Raw genomic sequence first — 27,823 nt, forward strand, 5'->3', positions numbered from 1 at the left:
ATTTTACAGAATTCTGTTTAATAATAGAGTAGTTTCATATTATGGGCTCAGATTAATACTGAAATTGAAGCTGGAGTTTTAAAGAATTATTTTCAAAAATGGCATATAAAACTTAAAGTTCAAGAGTGCTATACATCGAAACTGAAACGTTTTATCTTCTTAAAAATATTATCTTATTACGATACTTGTTTCGCAACCGAAATAAAAATTATGCTTTATGAAAACATTTAACTGAAATATGAAATGGAAATAACAAAGGTAAGAGATAGAATACGTGTAAATCATTACTGCATGCGTAGAAAAATTGCAATATGACATTTGCTTTCGTGAATTTACTATCTTTCATTACCAATTTATTCCAGAGATTGCATTTCAGAACATTATGGAGCATAATCGAATATTACTTCATTATAGAATGGTACCGCTTCGCTGCACAATTTTTACAGTCCAATGCCTGACTTCACGTCATGTACACTCTTTAAAACAGGTTCTGAATTTCCGCATAACTAACACTGTCATTTCATGAAATGTTACGTTTAAACCAGATTTCATCTGTGAATTCTTCAGACATTTAAAGTAAAGGCTTATTAATTTTCATATTCAGTATCCTAACTGGAAGAAATCACAAAATACGAAAAGTGTATCAATCCTAGAAAATCACTATATAGATACATAACATGTCACGCAATATTGTTTTAATAGTTTAGTATTTTCGTTTGCTATGTGGTGTTACAACTAACGTTTTTTAATATACATTATACATCAGATATACACAATGCATGTTATGTGATGCTCTCTAGCATCATAGCAATTTACAAAGACATTTCGATCTTAACACATCTTTCTCCATATCTCTCCACTCATGTTTTATTCAGTTTTCTTTATAATATCCATTTCACACTAAAGAAGCTCCTTTACTGCACTATAAATCTTATTCCTAAACGTTGATCCGAAATATCTTAGATTTAGAATAACGAAGGAAAAGATTATATTTTTGCACTCAAAAATATTCATACATACATATGAGCGTATATTTTATAAGCATAGAATGTACAAAACATTGCAAAAAACTGGCTTAATTAAGTAATATTAGGTACAATCAAACTAATGCGTAAGTAGGCTCTGACCTAACTTCGGCGTGACAAACCTAATGGCTAGAATAACGCGACGCCGCAGAATGCTACTGTCACGAGAATCAAATTAGCAAAGTGGCCTTCAGCAGGCAGAACACGCTCTGATTCTACCTTCCTTTAAATATTATCTCCTTTCTAATTCATTTGAACATAATTTTTCCATAGAAATTTCCATTCTGGTAGAAAATTGGAAATGAGGAGGACAGGAAAGTCAGTTAGCATAAAATAACTAGTTAAAGAACTAAATGAGACCTTACGAGTCCTAAGGTTTAGGGCAATTTTATCATCTGATTCAAAATTCATTTTATGTAAGATAACATGTATGATAAAGAAATGTAGCTTTTCATTTAAACATCAGTGAACGTAAGATATTTCCGAAATTTCCAATCCAAAACTACGCTTACGAATGTTTTTGTCCATTTTTTATTCTTTCAACAGCTTAACATTTACTAAGAAAACTCGTATGTATGTAGGTATATCTAGAAAAGGAATCACAAAGTAAAGAGCAGATTTTCAATAGTATTCTTCAATGAATAACAATGAAAAATTAAATTGAAAAAAAAAAAAAAAAAAAAAAACTCAAAGCTATCTATTAATATGGTAAACAGAAAATCTCTGTAAATCAAAGTTCTAGCCAGACTTTACAGTTACGTCTGTAGAGCCAAGGTTTTAAAAGTGAGGTAGATAACTTACTTTTCCAAGAGTATTTTTCAACCCTCCATATTTTGAATACTGCATTAAAATTTACTGTTTACTGCATTAAAATTTATTACAGCGAATGAATCGAAATGGATAAAAGTTCCCAATTTCCCCCTCCATGTTTTTAATACATATTTCTTGATCGTTCGTAACAGATTTGGTTTCAGAGACATAGTTGAGGATTTTTCGAATGTTTATACAACATTCTGCTTATATTTGCTATTTTTTGCTTTCTACGTGCATTTATGGATTAGTGACAACTATTTTCGTTACGAAGGATAAAACAAACTAGTTGAGAAATGTACTTCAGGAAAAGCAATTAAATTAGAGTTCACAATATTATTACTTATTTACTTGAAAGTAATTCCCTGAGAAATCTCGTGTATCTTTCGAAGTCTGTGATAAAGTATCTTTCTTATGATCGAGATTATAAAAAAAGAGTCCAGAATATAAACACACAAAAACTAAATTTAGAATACAAAATAAGGCACATATAATAGATTAATAAAAAACACGAAGTAAGAAATAATAAATACTGAACACAGAGCATATACAGAAAAAGTTACTTGCTTGTTATCACATTAAGTAACTGAAAAGTTTGCAATTAATTTCAATGACAGCTAACATAAATAAGATATAATAGAAGCATAGTTTATACATATATAGCATACATATATAATAGAAGCATAGTTTCAGTGTTATTTTTTAAACTTTTCAACGTAATTTGTGCTTTAAATGCAATAAAAAGATTTTTTGATTTCCTTAATGATTATTATTGATTAGATTGTACAACTAACGTTGTAGCTAATGCCTGTTGATAAGTGGATATATACTTCATCCCATGTGCACTGTGATCTGTCCTCCCTGAGATTGTGATTGATGAAAGATAAGATATTTAGCAGAAAAACTGGTACAGTTAATGAAGCAGTTTACATAGTGTAGAAGGAAGAAAGACATCAATGACCAGAAAAGTAGTTAATGGAAATGTAAGATTCTATTCATTGCTTAATAGAACATTTGATCCCTATTACGACTTCCAGACGATTAATCATATCGCCCCGTCTGTGCAAATAGCAAATGAGTCCGAAGAAAGTTTAAACAAACCTTTTTATTAAAATTTTAACTTAACAATATACGACCAGTGCTTACAAATTAATTCCTGCTGCTTGCGGAATTCCAATGTAACACACAATGAATATTCAAAATTTCAAGAAAATTAAAGCTGGAGGTTCATAGAGCAAAGCCTAACAGACGCTGGTTCAATTCTAATTAAATGAGGAATAAATTCGACAAGCAAAAATATTAACTCTGAACAAAACAACTCTCAGATCTGGGCGCTGAAATACCACAACGGTCAGCACAGCTGCGAAAGCTCTTCCTCTCTAACTTTCAAGAGCTATGTTCTTATGTAAACAATCTCATTTAAATCCTGGCGAGAGCTAACGAAAAGTAAAAATATAGATCAAATCTTAAAATAATGTGCTACTTAAACTATAATCCTTAAAACAGATATCAGAATATCTTATTATAAATATTATTATAAAACAGATATCAGAATATGTATGTAGCTTAAGTGCATTTTAGAGAGTATTACCCAAACCACATTTTAAGGGAAAGAACTTTATGAAAATACTTGAATAATTCTGTTTTGATTAAATTTTCTTTTAAAACTTTAAATTTCTTTAAAATAAAGCAATAATTTAAATCGAAGGCATTGCGATCAAATTCAGAAGCTGCAAATTACTAGGTGAGATAATGAAAAAAATATATACTTAAATTTCTATGTTGGCTTAAGATTGTACTTTCACTGAAGAAAGTTGAGAATGTCTTGACTGCATTCAATGAAATTCGGAATGCTGGAAGTAATTTACCCTATAGTATAGTTAATTTATTTTCTGTGATTTATTTCTGTAATTTTCGAGAGCTATTATGAATAAAAGGGTGATCTAAAGAATAAATTCAAATCCATTCAAAATCAATTCAGAAAATTCCAAAGAACAAGTATATTTATTCTGTTTCCCTTCCTATGCAAACGTATTATTTTATCTCTCTGTTCCTTAAAAACCATTGCAATTGAAATACGATCATCTGCAGAAGTCTGTTACTTTGTATATTCTATTCTCGAGGTTTATTTAGATAAGCAGTTCTGAAAAGACTAGTCTCTTCTTGAATCCAAGTATCTTTAGAAAACTAATTGTCAAATGCGTAGAATATGGCTATGAGAGAAATCCTCTTCATACTGAAGAGTTCTCATAACAGGAAAATGTTCTGTTTATAAACAAACTTGAATTCATATATGTATTTCTATATATCAGTTGATTTTAAATTCAAAGGTATGCAACATGAGTAGGTTCACGTTGCCAAAAAGCTCGCCTATAATTTTTATTTGAAAGGTGTATAGAAAGTACAGAAATTTACATTTTATTAGTTTGAAATTCTATAATAAATTTTTAACACCAGCCAAGTAAATAACTCCTTGGAGTTTAGGTAAACCCCAACACAAGTAGAGATTTCTGCTCAGGAAAAGTAGAATTTGCAGTACTCTGGTTATAGACTTATTCCCTGAACTATATAAATTGATAAGTAAATCATCTTCTCTCTTACCTTTCGAGTAAAGCTCGCTTATATATCAGTTAAGATAATCCAAGTAAGATCATGGTTAGACGGATGTACAAGTCACAGAACGATCAGTCAAATAAGTGAGTCAATTTTTGCTAGCCACGGTGATTAAAGAGAAGTTTTTGAAGCTTGTAGAATAAATTATTAACTGAAATTTCCCAAGTCTTGTAATTCAAAAGAAACTGTCCTGATTTTGGTTAATAATTTGGATTATAGACGTCTACGAATTTGAAGAGATTTGTTTGATATGTAACCCAAGTCCAGGTTTTTATTAACAGCGGAAATAAAGTGAATTATTTTAATAAGTTGTACTACATATGAAAATCTGCTTTAGTAAATATGATATCCTATAGTTAAAATAATTGATTAATCTGGAAAGAAAATGAAATTTACGTCATTTTCCTAAAATTTAATATACGGAATCCAGTTTATTAATACACCTGAAACTGTTTTTAAAAGACTTAAAAATTGTGTTTCACATGACAAATTATGAAATTTACAAAACGAGCTGCAATTTGTGCCATAAAGCAGGATTTTAAAAACTATATATAGAAGTAATTGAGGTAAGAATATTGTTATAAAATAATACATGAGTAATATTATTTTAGTATATACGCAATTTTGTTTAATATAAATTTGAACTGAAGAATACGTAATTTATTAACACCGACTCTATCGATTTACTGCCTCTTGAATTTCTATGAAATATTAAGGGCCGTTGAGGTCCAAGCGGCATTTAATAAATAAAGTTTTGTGATCAAAAATAAAACGTAATAGCAGCTAAATAATTTTTGACAGGAAACAAAACTGTTAAATTAGAAATTTGCATTTTGTGTACATTCTTCCATCAGTGTTCTAGAAAATATTATAATAAAGAGTTTTGCTTTCATTATAATTTTAGACTAAGCTATCAGCTTCTTATGTCATGATTCAGTAACAAATAGCTAAATACTAGATTTACTGCGGCCGTTGCTTATCCAACTATTGTTGCTGCTGTTACTACGACTCCTTGTGAACTCCACAAAATCGAGATAAGTCCCCAAATTCATCATAACTAAGAAGAGGATGATAGCGTTTTTCGTAGCCGTTATAGATGGCAATGGAAGTTCGTCCACTGCTGTCTTAATTTTGATGGAAGCTCCAGGGCGAATCCAACCGAAGTAGCACAAGACGTAGCAAAGGTATTCCAAAGTCGTCCGAGAAGTTGCAATGAGGTCTTGGTAATTGGTACGACGTCTTATCAATGCAACGAAGCCGTAAAATATTTGCCGTCGCATCTTGGCAATTTGTCGATGTCTATTCGTGATGTGACACGCTTTTAGAAGTGTTCGTTCTAACAATTCTTCACGGTTTATCAGCGTTACTTTTAGAAACAGACTAGACTAAATATGCCCTTTCAAGAATTTGAAGTCTGCGCAAAATTCATTCGTAATTTTTCATTATTTTATTTAATCTAAATATATTGATCTAAAGTAAATGCATCTAATAAAATATAAATTTAATACATATGCTTTAAAATACTAAATTTATTCAATACTGAAAACATGCATACTAAAATATTGTTTAAAAATTCCTTAAAATAAATTATTACTTAAAATTTTGTTTTTATAAATATTACATCAAAATATTTAAAATTCAAAATAATCTAAAAGGATTTTATGCCGCCCATACAGTACAGTGGTTAGGAGAGCCTGACTTCGATACCAAAGGGCCCGGGTTCGAATTCCGGAGAAGGCATGGATGTAAAATTGTCTGTGCCCTAATAGGAGGTAATGGTGGCCACGTATTATGTGCCTCCACAATAAAATGGCCACCACTTCTAGCCTTAGTAGTGGCCAATACCGTTATAGACAAGTACCGCCTTTCAAAAAAATAATAAAGTAAATTATTAATTTATGTATTTTAGATATTTAAAAATAATCATATTTTCTAAATATGAATAAAATGCAAGTCTATTCTCTGTTAATAAAAATTACATTTATTAGCAATACATATAAGCAAGCTTAATAAATGCATGTAAATTAAATTTTTAAAAATAAATATTACGTCAAAAGCATAGGTATTCTTATAAATTTAGTGCATAGATGGATGATTTTAGTGGAATTGCATGTGAAATTGTATTTTTTGTGTAATGTAACGCTAAAAAAAATTAAAAAAGACGAGGTATGCCGGAAAATTAAGAATACAGTGATGCCTTTTAGAATTACATAAATATGTGTTTTATTTTTGCTTGAAATATACGGTTTCGAATTTTGTACATAGATAGATGATTTTGATGCAATCATATTTGAAATTGTTGTATACTGCTGCGTAACTTAACATGAAAACTAGAGAGATAAGCTATGCCGGAAAAGTAAGAATGGAGTAATTCCATTTAACATTGAGTAAATGAGTGTCTCAGTAATTTGGCGAGATATCGCCACGCTGGCAACGGTTTTAGCGACTTAATAAAACTTTAGCTTTAATAAAACTTCCTCGCCATATTTGACCAGAAATCGCTAATACTCTCCAAACTTAGCGACATTTAGGTCCAGTCCCTGTATCACCGTAATAGGTATTGTAATTGAATACATGTAATTGATCACTATATTAGCTGCAACCGTTATTCGTCCCTCATATTGCTTTTTAGTAGAGAAGCAGAAAGTACTAGAAATATCTCGGTGACCGTTTGAAAACTATATAAGGACGAAGAAAGCATTTGCTCTGAGTTGTTGGGAGTTGTTATTTCAGCGTGAAATTGAGATATCCTAGTTGGCTAATTTATCCTAGTTGGCTTCCTCTTTAAGTGCGCTTTACACGTTCTTAGTAGTATGAAGTGTAATTACTGATTGTACTTTGCGATTCTGTGAACACCTGTATGAGTATTTATATGGAAAATACCAGAACTTAATACGGAATTTATATGGAAAATTCCAGAACTTTTTATCATATGAAATACTGATAAAAAGAAATTTTATTAACCTATCATCGGATCTGTGTACATTCAATCTATTACGAACCCGTACGCACTCAACAATAGTATAGTTGTGTTAAAACACTCTAAGCGGCAAGGCCGTATATATACGGCCAGGAATATTTTTTGTGATATCTGTAAGAACGTATATATACGTGCATATTAAAATATGGCAAAGAAATTAAGGCAATTCATCAAAAGAAAACAAATCCAGGTATGAAATACCAGGAGAGTTTTTACATTAAAAACAAAAAAAAAATAATTTGTTCTCATAGTAGTTTTTGAAAATTTGTTGTCATATCCTTCTTTTTCTTGGCCGTGTAGATTCTGGATATGTATTTACTTCCTACCGTAGACATATCGTATTGCGTTGTATAAAACAGCCATTTTAACGGCACAAAATTTTATTAACACACAAATAAAAATAATAAGTACAAACGATTAACATTGCATCCAAGCTGACATACAACACGTTTCCTTCGTTACTTCGCTACTACCTACTAACTACTCTTCTCTAGTAAGTCTCATGAGAGAGAGGCGTTGCAGGCCGTTCGGCGAAACTGCGCATGCGTGGTCATCACGTCATGACACCTCCCCTCGGAAAGATTTGATTGCGTCTTTCAATGACCTGTCAAATCCACACATATAAACATTTCTTGAAACAAAATAAAATAACATTCATGAAATTTTCGAACTTAATTAACCAATTCTTACCATTTTAAATTAAAATTACTTCAACATAAATTCAGTAATCCTATTCATTTAAAAGGATGTAACATTCAATTAAATTTTCAAACTTAAATCCTTCACATAATCATAATCATATAAGCAGTTATCATATAAACGAGACAATAAAATCAATCATTAACATTAAACATAATACTTTAGCAAACCCTAGCTAAATCTATAAACACATTACCTAACGTTAGAAAAAAATTTAGCATTTTAGCTAAAAAAAAAAATCAAACTAAACAGTCAAAATGTCTTATAGTTCATAGTTCATAACGTCAGTCATGCTTCACTCACTGGGAAATATAATCATGTCATTTTAAGTCACGTCATCAATAAACTCAGCATAGTCTTTTAGTCTGCACATGTTACCGTTATATTTTGTTGACACATAAACTACTGGATGCACATATTCACTTTCTGATTCAACGATTAGCTTTAGCTGTAAAAGCTTATCTATTTGACGATCAGCTTCATTTCTTAGAACTTCAGGTATTCGATACAGTTTCTGCTTTCCTGCCATACTTCCAGGTTTCAGTTTGATGCTGTGTTCTCTCACATTGGCGATTTTCGGAATACCAGTTCTTAGGTTCTTATGCCTTCTTAAAATTTCCATAAGTCCTTTCTTCTTATGCGGTTCAAGGTGTGTAAAATCACATTCCTCATTAGAATAGTATTCTTTTGCTTTCCGTGGAACAATTCTTGGAACGTTTTCAACTTCGCCGAAATCAATATCTGTATCATATATCACACCGACGTTATTCACAGCGGTATTGAACTCTCGTATCTTGTTTGTGTGAACGTGCTTCGATGAATTGTCAGGCATTTGTACTATGTAACTATAATCAGTATGCTTTTTGATGATCGTAGCAGGTCCCGTCCATCTGGCATAAACTTTGTTTTGGCTATCAGGGATTAAAACTATAACCCTGTCACCTTCCTTGAATTCTTTATGACGAGTCTTTCGGTTACGGTAGAATGCATAAGCTTGTTGCTTTCCAACATCTGTAAGTCCTGCGTATTCAGCAGCTTTTTCCAATTTCATCTTCAAATTATTCAGATAATCGGTAACTGAACTTAACTGTCCATGAGGAACAGGAGTTTCATTAGTCCATGACGATTTCAAAATAGACAACGGGCCATTAGGACGTCTACCATAAAGCATTTGGAACGGACTAACACCAGTCGTAGCATTAGGAACTTCACGGTAAGCCCAAAGTAAATACGGTAGATGTTTCTCCCAATCTTTCGAATGTTCTCTAACGGTATGATGTATCATTCCCTTTAAAACAGCATTAAATCTTTCTACCAGGCCATTTGAACTTGGATGATAAGGAGTCGAGAACCTTGGGGACGATCCGATCCTTTTCAAAAACTCTTGGGTCAACGAAGCAGTAAAATTAGTTCCTTGATCTGAAGCAACAATTTGAGGAATTCCTGTGCGTGAAAAGATTTGCAACAATGCATCGCATGTTGCTTTGGCTTTCAAATTCTTCAATGGCACCGCTTCGGGCCACCTTGTACATTGATCAACAGCACACAGAACATATTTGTAACCTCTACAGCTTGGCTCTACAGGTCCTAGGATATCCACATTAATTACCTGGAATGGTTCTTTAGGACGTGTTACTGGCGTAATCGGAGCTTCATCAAAGGGACGCTTTTTCGCTTGAAGTTGACAAGAAGTACAAGCACTGCAGTATTCATTTACATCTTTCTTGATTTCCGGCCAATAGAACGAATATCTCAAACGTTCAGCTGTCTTCTTGGTTCGCAGGTTGCTTCCCCATAAGCTAGAATGAGCTAAGTCCAAAATTTGTTTTCTTCTTTCTTTAGGAACGACTAACTGGTAAACTCTTTCTCCTAGAACTTTATGATACAAAAAGTTTTCAATAACAATAAAGTTCCGTTCTTAATATTTTGCCAGCATGTTTTTAAAGATGAGTCATTCATTTGTTGCACTCGAAACAGTTCTGAATCCGAAACACATTGATTGTGTCTCGTGCTACCTTTGGAATCATCCTTACCTGTATCTTCATATACAAGAGCACAACATTCTATTATCTTCTTAACAGTTTCATTACATTTTTCATTAATTAGGTTTTCCATATCATGGTTAAGTATTTCGTCAAAATTTTCAGTTTCATGAAAAGGCATTTTACCGAAACTATCAGTAGCAATGTTTACATTTTTTACATTCAAAATTAAACTTTCTTTTATCATCTCCCCTTAACTCATTAAAAGCACTTAACGACAAGAGTAAATTATTACATAACTTATCCACCATTGCACATGTTATAAAAATAGGTGACATAAATTTATCATTTTCAGAATATATTACTAAAGGTAGGTTAATGAGAGGAGCTTTTAAAGCTTGCCCGAAAGCTGACGTGAGGATAACACTTCCATGTGGCGTACGGTATTTTTTTGGTACAATATCGGTCTTGACAACGGTCAATTGCGTGCCTGTATCTGCTACTGCATTAATTAATTTACCATCACATATAAGTTTAACGGTTGGCAAATCATCTATTAATTCTTTAACCTCTTGATTCGCAGTAAAATATTTAGAAGAAATCTTTGCAGTTACGGCGTTAGAATTATTCTTAAATTCTTCTTTAGCAACCCTTTCCTTATCTTCATGCAACAATATATTATGATACTTAGAATTACATTTTGAACGAGAAGGGCAATTTTTCATTCTACACTTCCTTTCGAAACAAAGAAAGCACCGATTAGAAGCCCTTAAACTCTTTTTCCTTTCTTCCGGAGACATAACGCATTTTTCCGAAGCATGATTTTCGCTTTCGCAAAATAAGCAAGGGAAAGTTCGAACAACTGCAATTTTGCTTACATTAGGGGAATAGCTGGCGCCAAATTTGTTGGCGTTGAATGAATTCCGAGTGTGGAAGTTGTTTCGCTTTTCATTTGGTTGTGAATGCCTTCCAAGAGAATTAGCGTGACTCTTAGAATAAAATACATTTAATGAAGTTCGTTCGCGACATTCAATTTCCCGTTTTAGAAATTTCATGAGGTTGTCGACATTAAAAATTTCCTCATCTGCGTTTTGAAGAGCAAAATCAAGCGTTATATCCTGAGGTATGCATTTCAATTAACAAAGGTTATAGTAACTTTACATACGATTCGGTCTTGACCCCTATCGAATTTAGTGACCTTACTTGTACGTTGCAGGTATCATATAATTCCCTCAAAGAATTAATGTCATTAGAACTTCGGATAGGCCGTAAATTTAAAAGTTTATGCATGTAAGAATTTATAAGGAGATCTTTTCGACCATACCTCTCTTTGAGAATTTTAAAAGCTTCGTCGTAGTTTTCTGGAGATAAAGAAAAGCCTTCTATTGTTTTTAAAGCTGCACCGCCTAATAGGCTAAGCAAGTAATTAAACTTATCTACTTTAGATAGTTTTTCGTTTTGATTTATTGCCGTGTCAAAAGAATTGTAAAATGTCTGCCACATTTCAGCATTCTCATAAAATTTATCAATCATAATCTTCGGCAATTTAACATTATAATCAGAACTTTTATCGACACCAGAAATAGATAAATTGTTACTATCATTAGAAGAACCATTAGAAACTAGCGAATTATTGCTATTTCTTTTTTCTTTCAATAATTTTAAAAGCTCTAGCCTCTAAAGCTCCATTTCGCAATTTTTTCTTCGTATTCCAAGGCACTTTCGATTTCGGTTTCAATGTCATTAACATCAGTCAAAGTTTTAATTTTTTCGTCTAACGCTCTCAAAGAAATAGCTTTTACTTTTAAAATTTCCAGTGATTCTTCAAGGTCTTCAAGGTTACCGGCTGCAATTAATGATTCAATAGCATTTGTTTCTTTAGTAATGGCTGAACGAATAACTTTCCGTTCTTTCTTAGATTTCGTTAGCTCTTCAGCCATTTTTGTAACCTTGAATTCCACTTTACCACAAAATAAATTCAACAAATTTCTTACCTTTCTGAAGACTCACTTACGCATTTATCCGTGAACTTTGCAGAATGACATATCCTCCTGATCTGACACCACTGTCATATCCTTCTTTTTCTTGGGCGTGTACATTCTGGATATGTATTTACTTCCTACCGTAGACGTATCGTATTGTGTGCGTTGCATAAAACAGCCATTTTAACGGCACAAAATTTTATTAACACACAAATAAAAATAATAAGTACAAATGATTAACACACAAGTATAACTTCGTATTTTGCATCCAAGCTGACATACAACACGTTTCCTTCGTTACTTCGCTACTACCTACTAACTACTCTTCTCTAGTAAGTCTCATGAGAGAGAGGCGTTGCAGGCCGTTCGGCGAAACTGCGCATGCGTGGTCATCACGTCATGACATTTGTGCTTTCTTAGCGAAAACCCTGTCCGCTCAGAGGATTATATAAAAATCATAAGCGGGGCAAATGCTAATAAACATTGGTGCTAATGCTATATATCCTCTACTTCCATTCATTAGACTTATGAATAAGAATCAGATTTGGTGAGAAAGATTTTCATAACCTTTTCTGAACTGAGTATTTTAATTGCATTATGGTACAGAATAATTAAAACTTGCTTGCATTTTACGTTATACCAATGTTGAACTTTAAGTGAATTTATTAGCTTAACTTTCTAAGAATTTTCCTCAAGGATTCTTAAAACAATCTATTCTATGTCAGTAAAAATGAATATTTAAAATTACAGCAAATTGCATTGGGAAGTTTATTTCAAACATAGCACTGACGATAAAAATCTGTTATGAATAGTTGAGAATTTAATTCATTTTCAGTTTCATTATTTTTCAACCCTTTACCGTAATTTTTAATCTAAATTTCTGAGCCATCATTTCTGTGAACATTTTGTTAATGCTTCTCATATGAAATTGAAATATGAAATGAAAAAAGGAAATGAATGAAATGCATAGCCAAATATATAATATTAAATACTATAAGCATAGGAAAGCATAGGCATGAAATGAAATATGAAAATGAAGCATGGGCATATGAAATGCATAGGCATAATGAAAAAGCATAGGCAAATATATAATATTAAATACTATATTACACAATGCGAAAGAATGTTTTTAAAAAATAGTTTGTGGTCTATGAAATCTAAATGTTATCATTTAAATCTATTTACAGATAAAGTGTTAAAGTAATATACATACATATTGTTGTGTGCGTACGGGTTCGTTATGAAATAAATGCACAAGTCCGATGAAAAATGAACAAAAATTTATTATTATCACAACAGAAATGCTTAAATTTTCTCAAATTATCATGCAGTATCACAATATCTCACAGTAGTTATCTTTTAACTACTTAAATGTACAATAGAACGTAATTCAAAACAGCTAAAGAACGCTAATCCGCGAATTCGCTATAATCAACAACGGCAGTTTTCTAAACAACAACAAACTAAGCAACTACTCCAAACTGAGATGTTTTCCTCCTTTTATAAGATTTTAAAATCACGCGCTAGAATTTTCCAGTACTTTCTCGAAATCAAAAAGAGATATTTATTTATTTAACGCACGCGCTCTTGTATTTTTCATTTTTCCGGCTTAGCTTTCTTTTAATATTCGTCACGCGCTGCACTGCGCGAGAAATAAAACCATTTAATTTATAATTGAACTAACATTAGCTTTTTAAATACCAAATTCGTAACAATATATATATATATGTCATAATAAAAAACAAAGGAAAGACGGAACACTGTAGATGCGTGATTAGACCCATATTGAAGAAGATTTTGATTGCGTAGTATGCTAGTAATGCTAACTTGGTAATATCTAAAGAACTTGACAGTCGAGGCAGTTTTAATTCCATTTTTATTTGCAACTGATATTTGTGGCCACAATCACTTGGCACTCTAGTCGTGCCTTTCCACAGAAGATTTGCATTTTTGATACTGTTGAGATAGAAAGCACGCCAGAGAAATTACATCTTAGCACAGTAGAGAGCAAAAGCTGAAGTGCGTAGTTATAAAACATGGAAGCACGGCGAGGAGAAAAGTTTTGGGTTACAATGGCAGTTTCAGTTCGCAATTATTACGTCATCAGAGCTGCGCGGGCCATAGAGTGATCTAGAAATGACGTAAGGCAGAGAAGTTATTACAATTTTAGAATAAAGAGGAAGAATTAATGTTTATAGTTATATTGTAATTCTGATTCATATATTTTTATTTTATATATTCCCCCCCTTCATAAAGAAAAAGGCGTAGCGATAGAGAAGCCTTTTTAAAGAGAAAGAGTTAAAGCACTAGCAAATAAAAAAAAACATAAATCACAAAATTTTTGTCCTGTAAAGTATAACTTATAAATATCAATTTTTTTAAATAAATTTTTAATTTTTAGAGTCCTATTGAATTTTTCAGCATTTCAGTCCAAAAGTTTTTTTGTTTGAGAGTTCACATAATCATAATTCTTCAGGGAAGGTTCTTGTTATCACAGAATATCACAAAATAAACTTTTACATAATAATTACTTATAATTAAATGTAATGCACATAAATATTTATGATACTTATTTCCATACTGATAAATTATAATTTAACATCATAAATAATAGGATTAAGATTTTCAGAATTTATGGTTTCACCGTTATCATCTTTCATTTACAATTCCTGATTTTACCAAACTGGAAGCCTCGCAATAATTCTAAACAAACGTATCCATCAATAGGGCTGTCCTCTTGAGCTAACCAGTATGTTCTCTGCAGTGGTGGCTCAGGGTGCCTAGGCAGTTACTTGAAAATGCCTCCGTTCCTCGCATTAAGGTAACTGGCCTTTGAGAAATGCACTAATACATTCCATAATAAAAAAATATAATTTTAATAATAATAATATAAAAAAATTACACACACACAATAAAATGAGAGCCTCCAATATTATCTTACTTGAAGAGGGTGAAGGGAAACACTGTACAGAGGTAATTACAGGCCTCTGCTTAGGAACCCAGTACTCTCTCGACATACACTATACTTAACATACAATCACCCATAAATTTAACATGCATTTACCATAATTTCATATTACGTATCTCTAATAATTTCACTTATTTTTTACACCTACTTCATTTTTAGAATAATTATAAAATTCGTATTCAAAATTCTCAACAAAATTTCAAAAACATAAAAACTTATCTTAATATCCTTTCCTATGAATAATTTAAATAGCTTAAAATTCGTTACTTAATTTTCTCACACATAATTATAAAAAATTAGAAAAATTAATGAACAAGAATTTCAGATTTTCTCAAAACAAATTGCAGAAATTTTAACGGCATCAAATTTAATTTAAATTTAAAGTTGAAATGAAAACTATAGAATCCGCAGCACATTCAATAATTTAGTTCTTGCGCTAGATTCACACGAATGTAATAATTTTGGAGCTGTTGAAAAAACGGAAGTGCAAATAATTTTCTGTCGCACATACTTGCAAACACTAACTCAGATCGACCTTGAACCCGCTGTAATGCTTAATTCCTAAACGGTAATTCACTGATGATTTCCTTTTCACTAGGCATTCGAATTTCTCAATTTATAGAGAGATTACTTTCAATCTGTAAACACTAAGCATGAACATTTTTTGAAGCACTTGCAAAACACCACAGCAGAAGAATGATCTGTTATTTTTTAAACATTAAAAAAAAAAAAAAAATGATGATTCACTTCTTTCACATTATCTTGGATTTATCACAAAACGATGATTTGAAGAGCTGAACTAAATTTTCCATTGAGGTTTCAAGCTGCAGGAAACGATCCTACCGGCTTAATTGTCATAATAAAAGCAAAGGAAAAAGTTGGAACACTGTAGATGCGTGATTAGACTCATATTGAAGAAGATTTTGATTGCGTAGTATGCTAGTAATGCTAACTTGGTAATATCTAAAGAACTTGGCAGTCGAGGCAGTTTTAATTCCATTTTATTTGCAACTGATATTTGTAGCCACAATCACTTGGCACTCTAGTCGTGCCTTTCCACAGAAGATTTACATTTTTGATATTGTTGAGATAGAAGCAAGCCAGCGAAGTTACATCTTAGCACAGTAGAGAGCAAAAGCTGAAGTGCGTAATTATGAAAGATGGAAGCACGGCGAAGAGAAAAGTTTTGGTTTACAATGGCAGTTTCAGTTCGCAATTATTACGTCATCAGAGCTCTGAAGTTTTTAATATCAATAACGACGATGTTTTAACAACGGCATCAAATGTTACTATTTCATGCTAAAATTCTGTAGATGTTATTTAATTCAAGTAAAAGTTATTCCTTCACGTTAAAATTCAATAGAAAGTAATCTTCCGCAATATTTCTGTCAAAAAATTCAGGACCCTGCCGCAAAGGGAAAAAAACAAAATTGAAAAATCCTATTCTCTTGTTAGATAACACTACAATTTATATAGTATGATATGTGCATATAAGTTACAAAAATTAATAACAACAATTGTGGAATTCGATTATTTTTTGGTTATGAAAGGGATATTTTTATGTGCCAATAATTAATGAAACTCTAGCACATCTTGAAAAAGATAAAAGTTGGTATTTTATATAAAGTTAGCATAGAAGCAGCTAATTAAAATCATAAATGTTGTAGACAGTTCATTTTGCGAGAAAACGTGGAAAAAAACAGTAAAGAAATTGAATAAAAGTTAAAATGCAGTATTTGGTGAAATGACAAATATTTGACACTCAACATGTACATCTTGTCTAAAGCAATGCGTGTTCAACAGAAACAAATAATGATATTTTGCTTACCTTGATTTACTAGAAAATATTTTTATATAAATCTGTAAACAAAAGTTTCAAGTTTAACATACGTATTAATTTGTAGAACTTTTATTTCATAATAGGTTATATTGAAAGAAAGAGTACTTACGCAAAATATGTTCTCTAAACGTAATAAGTTTTATATATACAGAAATAATTAATATCAATCATTAAACAGTTATTCAAAATGATGCTTATATTATTAGTTTAATTATCTATCCATAAAGATGTCTGATTTCATTTAAGCTTTTATTTTATCTTTTTATGTAAGCTTTTATTTTATGTTCATTATTTTATATGTCATTCTTGTCTAATTAACAGTTTGTTAAAATATGTATAATTTTATATTAAAATGAAATTTATTCAGATAATGTGAATACGTACGTACATATATATATATGAGAATTTAGAAAAACAGTGAATTAAAAAATTAAGTAATATTTGTGAAAACGCAATGGTTTAATAAAAGGAATATATGTACAAAAGGATGTTATAACAAATCTCTGCAACAATCCCGGAAAGATAAATTACAGAAAATGTGTTAAATAGTTTTGAAGTTTACCTTCTTCACGTGAAAAAGTCGCGATAAGGCGGATGCAATAAAGTGTTACTAAAACGTCACTGTACGTCGTCGTTGCAACTTAACATCTTAACTTTCTACAACAAGAATGTGATATGTAAATACGTAAAAGCGACGCCTTTGCGAAAAAATTGTAAGGATTATGTTAATTTTATTAACAGTTAAATATTGAGTTAAACTTCCTTTCCTATCGATTCTTAATTTCTACTTATCACTTCCGGTCAGAACGTGGTTTTAGAATCGCCTGTGAATGCTAATGAGGAAGAGCGGTATTTAACCGCGAAGTTCTTCTATCTTAGTGTGAGAGATACCAAATATTCTGGCTTCACGAGTTGCCTTTTTAGGCTACTCTCTCGTAAGCTCGCCGTACTTTAGGTCCTTGATAGCTTCGCAGTCAATTAGCATTAAGGGACCAACTCTGTTAGAATCTTGATAGCTTCAGCTATATTTCTTTAGTTAAGGTTAGTTTAGTTTGATTCTTAGTCTCTTAAGTTCAAGCCCAAGTGTCGGCTTTATTGTACAACTCCAAGACGGAGTTCTATTAAATTTTACCGTATTGTAACCCTTCCCAAGTTTACTTATTGTCTCACTAACTCAAGCGATTATTCGCTTACTAATTCTTTTGATTCTTCACTTTTACTGTAACTTAGAATTACACAGTGGAGAATCCTACAAAATAAATGAGGGTAAAAACGTGAAATTCGACGTCTTTGCGACGTTTTCAAAGCGTGGAATTTCGCGGACATCATGGCATCTTAACCCATTAACCGCCAAAACTACAAGGAATGTTTCTTTTCTTATGAAAATAATAACAAATATTAAATTAAGCATTTATAACATAAATTTACATTGAAAATTAAAAAAAACCTCTTACTTGTGGAAAAAGCGAATGTTACGTTCGCGCAACGTCAGCGGAATAAGACTACGGATGTTGAGTTAGTAGGATTGTATTCGTGTGATGTTTCTTTTGAGTGGAGCGCAGGATTACTTTTTAGCTGTATAACGTTTTATAAATCTACAAATCACTTTACTTGTAATTAATTTAATATTAAAATATACATTGTATTTCTTTTACAAATACAGATTATTTCATTTGAAAGATTCAAACATGAAAAGCTTGATTACAATCATGATGTAAAGCTGCATTACACAGTTTGCATCTATAAACAGTCTGGCTGTGGTACTCTTTACAACACTTTTGTTATCAACGGACTTTACGATAAAATGTCTGCCATTTCCATGCAATGGTTTTTGAATGCTGAATTTACTAGGTCTTCCTGTTACTGATCTATTTCTGGCTAGTTCTACCCTCTCAATAGGAGTTTGCAAAAGGAATAATGCATTCTCGCGTTTGAAATCTAAAAGAGACTTTACATTTCCAGTAGTAAAAAGTGGTGATATTTAGTAAGTTTAGATACGGTCTCACCTCATATAATTTATCAGTATTGTCAATTTGACTTTGTCAATTTGACTATGTCAAATGCAAATTCTGCTTCATATTCCTGTACTGCAAACGTGATATCAATTCTCGTACAACAGAAACAGAAATGTACTTATCAAAAGACCAATACATTTTTTCTTGAGGTAAAGAATGATATCCTGTAACAATAATATTCCAATAAATCTTCTCATATAGGCTTCAGATGCAATAAATTCTGGGCCTTTTTTTTCTGAGCGTATATATTTGTCTGTTCAACGAGAAGAGAGTAAATGTCTAAACCAAAAAGAAAATCGAAAATCTGTGCACTAGTTTTACCTTGTGTTTTGTCTTTTATAATTTCTCTTCTATCTCTTTCTTCATGTTTTTCCTGAGACATAACTAACAGTTCCTTTTTTATCCACTTCAAGATTTCAGTCTTCTGCTTTATAAAATTTTAGTATGACTATAACTGCTTTTAGAAGGCTGAAACTTACTTCTTACGTGAATTTCAACTTCCCCAGCAGTATCATTTGGTAAAATATCATTATCATTATTTAAAACATTGCCATTCCTTTCTTCTTCGTCACTAGCCTCTGCAATTTCTGGGGGAACAATAACAATATCAGTTTCATTCTGGTCATTATTAACATGATCATCGTCTCTTTTTTCATCAAAAATTCTTTGAAGTGCTTCTTTTAATGTAAGATACCTCGTTCTAGGCATTTTTAAGCAACCAGAACATGAACCAGAACATCGAAAGGAATGAGTGAAAAAGGAGATTGACTACCCGTTTCCTGCTGACGTTACGTCCACGAAACACCTGTTTTCCCTTCCTTCCCAACACAAATATAAACATCTGACTGATGTAATGTTCTGACAAACGGTGACCTTGACTACAAATAGATCACTCATACAGACGGCGATTCTTTCGTTAAATATTTTCAGCAAAAATACACGGTCGAAAGTTTTGCTTAAATTTTGCTTAAAGTATGAGAATAATTATTATGAACAAAATGATTGTTGAAGGCAAATATTTTTTTACAGAAATAATCTTCATAATGTTCCCTATACAAAATCATCTGCTGGTATAAAATATCTTAGGTAGTTATATTTATATACGCATTTATTTTTCCGTTGCGTCAACGCAACGCCAGCGGCTAATGGGTTAAAGACGGCATAATGCAACGTCTTGGCAACTTTATGCGCGATGAGATTGCTACGTCATTATGGCATCATCGTACTACTTGAGAAAGATCTCCTACCTCTATCCCCCTGCCACAACCTCTCGAAAGGAACTTTCTGCTCAGTTGTATTTCAAATACTATCCATGCATTGAAAAAAGAAATCTTTGTATTCTACAAAATTCCACGCTCCTTTCTGCAAATGCCCATTCATAATGCTTATCAGCCCAGATTCTTCGAAATCTATTATGCTTGGAGATTACTATTTGCCTCCATACATGCAAGTCATTTAAATGAAAGCGTTTTGAAAAAAATTATTCATTACAACACGTTTCTGCTGGGCCCCGATAAAAGTGCATTTGAAACTGAGGGGTATTTAGACGCTTGTTCCAAAAAACTATTGTTTGCAAATAATGGTCATAAACAAAAGTAGTAACTCATGATCGATTCTAATTACGATGTCTTTGAATTATCCTATCTCATAAAACTGATTCCACAAACTTCAATTATACTATGGTTGATTCCAGTTACGGATATTAAGATTCATTGATTTTCCACCAGCTTCCAACAGTCCTACAGCTCTGCTCCTAATACTGTCTGGAAAATTAGTTTCTTTTGGTACGCTAATACGAGATCGCAACAAAATGTCTCTCCTGTGACAAGCAGGGTAAGAATATAGTTTCGAAAGGATCACTTCCAAAAGAACCATCCATTTTACATAATTTTTGGTCATCATCGTTATCATTAATCAAAGTCATTTTTGGTGTTTTTGTTGATAATTTGTGTTTCAAACTTCCTCCTTCAGCTTCTTATTATAACTCGGAATATTTTGACCATTCAGCAATACTTTACGCAAATGCTTTTAATAAAAACGTTTAAAAAGGTATGCATGGATAGTATTAAAATTCTGTCCTATTTTTTAGCAGTTTCAGCTGTCTAAAAGAACTGTCCTACTAATTTTTTGTCCAGTTCATCTTGCATTTTCTAAGATACCTTTTAAATTTATGGATTCGAAACATGACTGCTTAGTTTTGTAGAATAATAACTTAAAATCAACAGTCAGTGGCAGAGAAAGCAACAACGCATGAAAAAGGAGTAGAATTGGTCTAGTAATAAAAAGTCGCCCATTCTTTCATTCGGACTTACTTCACTGTCCTTCAAAAATTCCCGAGGTAAAGAAATAGCATATGAAAGATGGAAGTACCTCGCGGAATAATGCAGAAAAGTTGGATGCGTTTTTCTTGCCGTCGCTTATGAATGTGAAAGTGAACTTTTTTTTTGCTTGCCCGTTCGCGCGTGCGGCGAAAATCGCTCCAATAACCACATCTCAGAGGTTTTTCCTTTTGAAGGATTCATTTTTTCCATTCTGTCCTCCCGGGAAAGTTTCAAAATAAGCAAACCGCACAAAAGGTATGGTTGGGGAAATGTTATCCTAAAAATGTACCTTTTCTTTCGAAAACGGTGTTCGCTTGCAAGTTCGTGTGGAAGAGAATTCTGTCCTTTCTTTTCTTCTCCTCCCCTCTCTCACCTCTCAACTCAAGTGGGCGAATCAGAAAAGGAAGAGAAGAAAGACCCTGCGTAATCTACAAACAAAAAAGAAGAAATCTTTTTCTTTTTGATCTCTTTGAGAGCTATTCGGTAGTAAGGTAATTTAAAACACAACTCGAGTGTATTGGTTTAGGTTGTCGTTGCTTATATACTAAATTTTGGGAATATTTCAGTTCTGTTCTCACAGCTTAAGAGTTCACTTCCTCAAATGTAGAATATAGAGCTATTTTAAATTCAAACTTATTACGCTGAATATGCATCTGTACATACCCAGAATAGGTATGGCGTTGAAGAGTTTGTTGAATTTGAAACTTCTAAGCGTTCAGTATCTTCATTACTTATCTAATGGTAACTTAGTTTAACTAGTGTTGAGTTACCATCAGACAATATCTTAATAAATTAAATTAAAAATAAATCAACACACAAACAAACAAAACAACTTAGTTTAGGACTCATAATTTGGGAACTAAAACAAAAATTGCCTTGATCATGATAATATGTCGAAAGGTATCACTAAACGTGTCGGGTAACATATGTGTATACACAACCGACTTAATAACTCTCAAATGTCAGTGCAATGGATATTGAAGTAACAGGTTCGAAGAGAATTGCAGTTCGAAGAATGAAAAAATTTTACGTTAACAAATGGAAAATACAGTGGTTCTCTTCACCTAAAAACATAGGATTTATGGAACGAATTAAAATCACAAATAAAATGAAATATATGAGCAATATTGATGTTAATCAGGTTTTAACTGGACATGGTAGGTTTCCGTTCTATTTCAACCGATTTAATCTGCAGGAAAATAAATTATGTAATAGGTGCAGGTTGATGGTGATGCTAGGCATTTCGTGGTTGATTGTAGTTTAACAGCCCCTATTAGACAAATTTTTAACATTACTGATTTTAATGTAAGTGTCATTAATTTTAAAGTTTTTAAATCATATTCTATTGCTCTAATGAAGTTTATGAATGAAAATAGGGCGCTAGTGGGAATCTTCTGTTAAAATTGAATTTTGTATTTATATGTGTTTTGGATAATTGTGGTGTTCTATCTTGTGAATTTGTGTTTATGGATTTTTTTTTGTTTGTTTGTTTGTTAGTCTGTAATTTTGTGTTAGATGTGCTATTTAGTTTTGATTTAGTATTTTTGTTTGTTGTTTGGGGGTGGCTGGGTTACTGTCTGCCCTCGTTTGTGGATATACGGGGCCCCTATATTTGAGCTATGGGGACACTCGTGTCCAGGTGGGCTGAAGGGAGCCTCCAATTCTTACAGAATTCTTACACAACCGACTTTATAGTCATTGTGGGAACCTAGGAACAGAACTTTCATTTCACGTCATGCATGCTATAAAATATATTTAAACACTTACAATTCAACTTCAGTCTAAGCTTAAGCCTCAAATACTTGCGACATTTAAAGTTATGAAATTTTTACGAAATTTGTTCAAGCTCTCAGCCGCTCTAATTACAATTATGTGTCTATAGTAAACTTGACGGCGAAACCTTTTTAATTTGTTTAAACAAAGATACGTAATCCAAGTAGAACCTCTGGATAAAATACGCCCTTTTACTAGAAAGTTGGATTCTTAGAAAATAAACATGAATTCTGCACTTTCAAATCAATCTAGGATTTTGTTTTTATCTTGTTTTACTCATGATAGAGAAATTATGTTGCTAAAAGTGAAGATAAGTTCTTTGCGATATGTTACATTGCGATGGATAGTGAAAGTAATGGAGCATATAGCGTATAAAGTTTATCGAGTTGTTTTGAAAGAAAGCTAATTTATGTTATGGTTAAGACGGTTCTAGGGAAAACTCCCACAGGAAAAAGGCTTACGGAATAATGCTCACAGGTAAAAGGTCCACACAGAAATATGTCCACATAGGAAATAGCTCACATGGAAATAATCCCACTGATAAATAAAATACTTAGAAATATCCTTACATTAATCAATCAATAATTAATCGATTTGAACATCGCACGCATACTTAAGTTTTAAAGAAAAATTATTTGATCATTTGAAAAAATTATTGGCCAAAACCTCACATAAACCTTTTCAAGGGCGGTATGTAAAGGAATAAAAATTATGGTAAAATTTTACATGTACTATAATATTTTATACCACTGCTCCTGTAAGATATTTTTATTCCTATAACTGCCAATAGTTCATTTTTTTAACTCTATTTTTGCATACTTTTGATGTGTATCTACAGAAACTGATGTTTTAATGTTGTTATTTCAGTTTGGAGTCTAGAAGACCGCAGTTTCCAAGCGAAGTGTGGAATCATTATGAAGCAGCCTTCGAAAAATCTCCTAAAACCCCATTTTGATACAAAAGCTTTCATAATGTACTAAATTCATTATTTAATTGTAGCCATCCTAGTTTGTGATTTTTATTTGACGGATTGAAAAAAGATTTAGACTATCAATGTTTAATATTAGCTATTGTAAATACATGGCCTACTGCAGTAAAGAAAAAAGAAAGTATGAAAACTTACATTTGGGTAATCACGAATCATGCAAGAAACTATAATGAAAGCGATGATAAAATTAGATATTTATATATATTAGCTAACATTCAGCATGTTTATATGTATTTATAACTTTTTAAATATATATTTATGATTTATATATAATAAGGTATTTTGCGTAATTTAAATAATTATTTATGTTTGCTTATTCATTTAAGTGTTTACGTTATAAAATGGGTAACTTCTGTGTAATATTATTTTACTTTTTTGACAATTAAAATTGTAATTTAATTTTTCACTGTATATTCTGTTTCATTTTTCTTCCTTCATTCTCTCCTTTTCCTAATTCAATATGGCCTATTTGTTAATATTATATAGCAACTTGAATGTAAAGATAAGTTTTACAGTTTTTGATATATATATTGCTATTTTTGCTAGCAGATATTTAAACAAGAAGTTGAAATTTAAAAATTCTTATTTAAATTCTAATAATTTTTCATTGTTGGTTTAAAATTTAATTTGTGATTCTTGGAGAAGGTATATGGAAAGTTTTCTTATTATAAATTATGAATTATTGGTTTATATATATATATATATATATACCATAGATGTTTTGGTAATTTTAATAATTTTTCTTTGAACACTTCAAGTAGGTGTTCGACGTTCAAATCGATTAATTATTGACTGATTAATCTAAGGATATTTCTACTTATTTTATTTATCAGTGGGCTTATTTCCATGTGAGCATATATCTATGTGAGCTTTTTCCATGTGAGCATATTTCTAAGTGAGCCTTTTTCCATGTGATCTTTTTTCTTATATGGGTTATTTTCCTGTGAGCCTGTGAGCATTTATACCTGTAAGCATGTGAACATATATATCTGTGAGCATTATTCTGTGAGCATTTTTCCTGTAGGCGTTTTTCCTGTAGGCATTTTTCCGGTCATGGCCAATACAGCCGGCATCTATTAGGGCTGTCGTTCATATAAAAGCAATATAAGCAAATACATTTAGAATAATGAAGATGATGACGATAATAAAAATAATGGTAAATTAATAATAGTTTTTATAATAATAATAATAATAATAATAATTTAACAGTAAAAATCACCATCAAAAGAAAATAATATGGAACATCATCAAAAGATCATTGAATAAAATAGTCATAATTTGATCTGATAACCGAAAATTAGATGTTCGAGATATTAATATATTTTAATAATCTTGAAAATGGTGCATTTGTATAATGAAATCCGAAGAGTAAAAATGGGTCAAGACACACAAAAACTTCAGATTTTTGGGTTTTGACATACTTCCTTTTGAATAGAGGTTGCATTAAGTATAATCATAGGACAATAAGTCTTTTGTTGTCTTTACGGTTCTGGGAGTTAGCAATATTAGTAGTGTAGAATCGTACCGCAAAATAAAATGAAAAAATCTGATGTGTACACCACATGAGTTCCTTGTACAGAATATTAAATTATACGCATTTTTTCTTCCATTTCATTTAAACTTATTGGATTGAATTAAATTTATTTTGTCATTAGCGCATAAACCACAATATAATAAATGCATTCTTTGAAATTCACTATATTTGTTTACCATAGAGACACTCTGGCGCTAGGTTCACTTGATAGCGTTATATTTCGTTCATACTATAACTCAGAATGCACAAAATTTATATCATTTGAAGAATTCTCTAATCGTTGCCACATGCTCTATTCAAATACTATAATAAATCTAAAACGATGTATAAAAGAAATTAAGCAAACAACAGCAGCAAAAAAAAAAAAAAAAAAAAAAAAAAGGTTTTCACACACGATTTTAGTATTTCTCATTCAATTAACTTATTTCTCACTTTGCGACAAGGGAAAAATACATAAAAACTCAAAGTATCTGTATTAAAAATTACGAAGTAAATCTTAAACACTTATTTCCTCGAAAAAATTCCAGAAAAGATTAAGCATGATTTAATTCACAATAATAAAAGAAGGCGTTATTTTTGTTTTTATGAAGCCTACTTTCTCTAGATTGGCAACAAATCTACTATTCTGCTGTTTTAAATGTAAACAAACATTGGCGCTATTGCAAAAGGCTTAGCGGCACTTAAACAACTTTTAAATTGTTAATAATTCTAAAAATATCGCATGCAGATTTACTAAAGGCATGAAAACCTTAACCGGAAGATAAGAACAACATAATTCAATCATTTTTAAAGCAAAAAGGTGCCCAATTTACAAACACGTGAGAATAAAGAAACTGGTATTACTGAGCCGAGTAACAGAGTGGATATATATACATATATATTTATATAATTTTGGTGCGGCCGATTACAGCCAAAATACGAAGCGCACATCTACATGTTATAACGGTTCTATATACAAATGTTCAACGTTCTGAGACCTCGTTGTTGGGTTATGCGAGATACGTACGTACGTACGTACTGACGCCACGAAAAATTCTCTTCAGAATTCATTTTAAAGCAGTTTTATAATGTTTTCGGAGGAAAAGAATCTTTTATTCTGTCCTTAAGTACAGATGTTAAGCAAAAACATCATTAAATTACATTCGATAGCGGGGAAAATAGATATTTGTGTTGAAATATGCTGCCTTAAACTTTTCGCGATTACAATACTTCCTTTTTACTTCGTACAAGGAAGTAAAAAGAGAGAGATGGTTGCGTTCATGTTTCTACCCAGCACTTCAGAAAATATTTATGTGGTAAGAAGTGGTTATAAATTCTTTACTGCTTTTCATGCTGCAGCTAGGATTCTACACTCTGCCCCCACCTCCCCGAATAGAAAAAGGAAACACAAAGAAAAAAAAATAGATGTGACAACTTCTCATAACTTTAACTTCTCATAACAGCTACCTCCCTAAGATAACCACCTCCAAAAAGGAACTAGTATTTTTGAAGATAAAAATTTACATCACTACTGAATAACATCTAAGAAGACTACATCCACATTAGAAGAAATCCATTTGAAATTGTATATGGCAGTCTTAGAGAGGTTTCTTAGGTTGAATATTAATATCATTTTTATTACTTTTAATATGGTTTGTAGCCCATCAGCAGCCGAGCGGTAAAGTGACTAAACACCGGTTGTTCGGTCCGAGGTTCGCCACCCCTCGCGAACGGGCTGGCTGCATAGGGGCATTTTCGTGGAATTCCCCCATGTATAATGTGTATATGAGCCAGTTTGCCGTAGAACGTCCTCCAGGAAAGCATCCCTCCCCTTAGGCAGATAGCCCTCGATGCTTTCCCGTAATTATATAAATCAAACAGAACCAGACCAATATGGTTTATACTTTGTAGAGTTCTTCACTTTGGAATTCTAAGTTAATGTTGGAAGTGAAGAATCTAAGAACTGATAAGCAAAAAATCGCTTGAGTTCGGTGACAAGAAACAACAAAATACAAGGGTAACTAACCCTTTATTATTCCAATAAGATTTAACAAAACTCCGCCTGGGAGTGTACAAGCAAAGCCCGCACTTGAACTTGAACTTAAAAGACTAAGAATTAAACTAAAACTAAGATTAACTAAAAGAAGTATAGCCGAGGCTATCAAGGTTCAAATCGAGCTGGCCCCTTAACTTATTTGACTATGAAGCTTAGCAAGGGCCTGAGTACGGCCAAGCGTAATAACAGCTTTGTGAGACAGAGTGGCCAAAAAGGCAGACGCGCGTAAATCAGAAACTCTGATTCTCCCTGATTCAA

The 27,823-nt window shown here is 32.0% G+C and overlaps 1 long non-coding RNA gene across 1 annotated transcript in view; it reads left to right on the forward strand.

Annotated features, from left to right (window-relative positions):
- The window catches only part of LOC118184535 (uncharacterized), a 329,712-nt gene extending 305,335 nt beyond the window's left edge, over positions 1 to 24,377 (forward strand). Inside the window, exon 3 of the long non-coding RNA XR_015042853.1 lies at positions 23,876 to 24,377. This is a non-coding gene — a long non-coding RNA (uncharacterized LOC118184535). The remainder of the gene's footprint in view (positions 1 to 23,875) is intronic.
- The last annotated feature ends 3,446 nt before the right edge of the window (positions 24,378 to 27,823 follow it).

This window comes from Stegodyphus dumicola, chromosome 8 (assembly GCF_044657685.1).
Source record: "Stegodyphus dumicola isolate Sdum_Otavi_A_Nest chromosome 8, ASM4465768v1".
NCBI lineage: Eukaryota > Metazoa > Arthropoda > Arachnida > Araneae > Eresidae > Stegodyphus > Stegodyphus dumicola.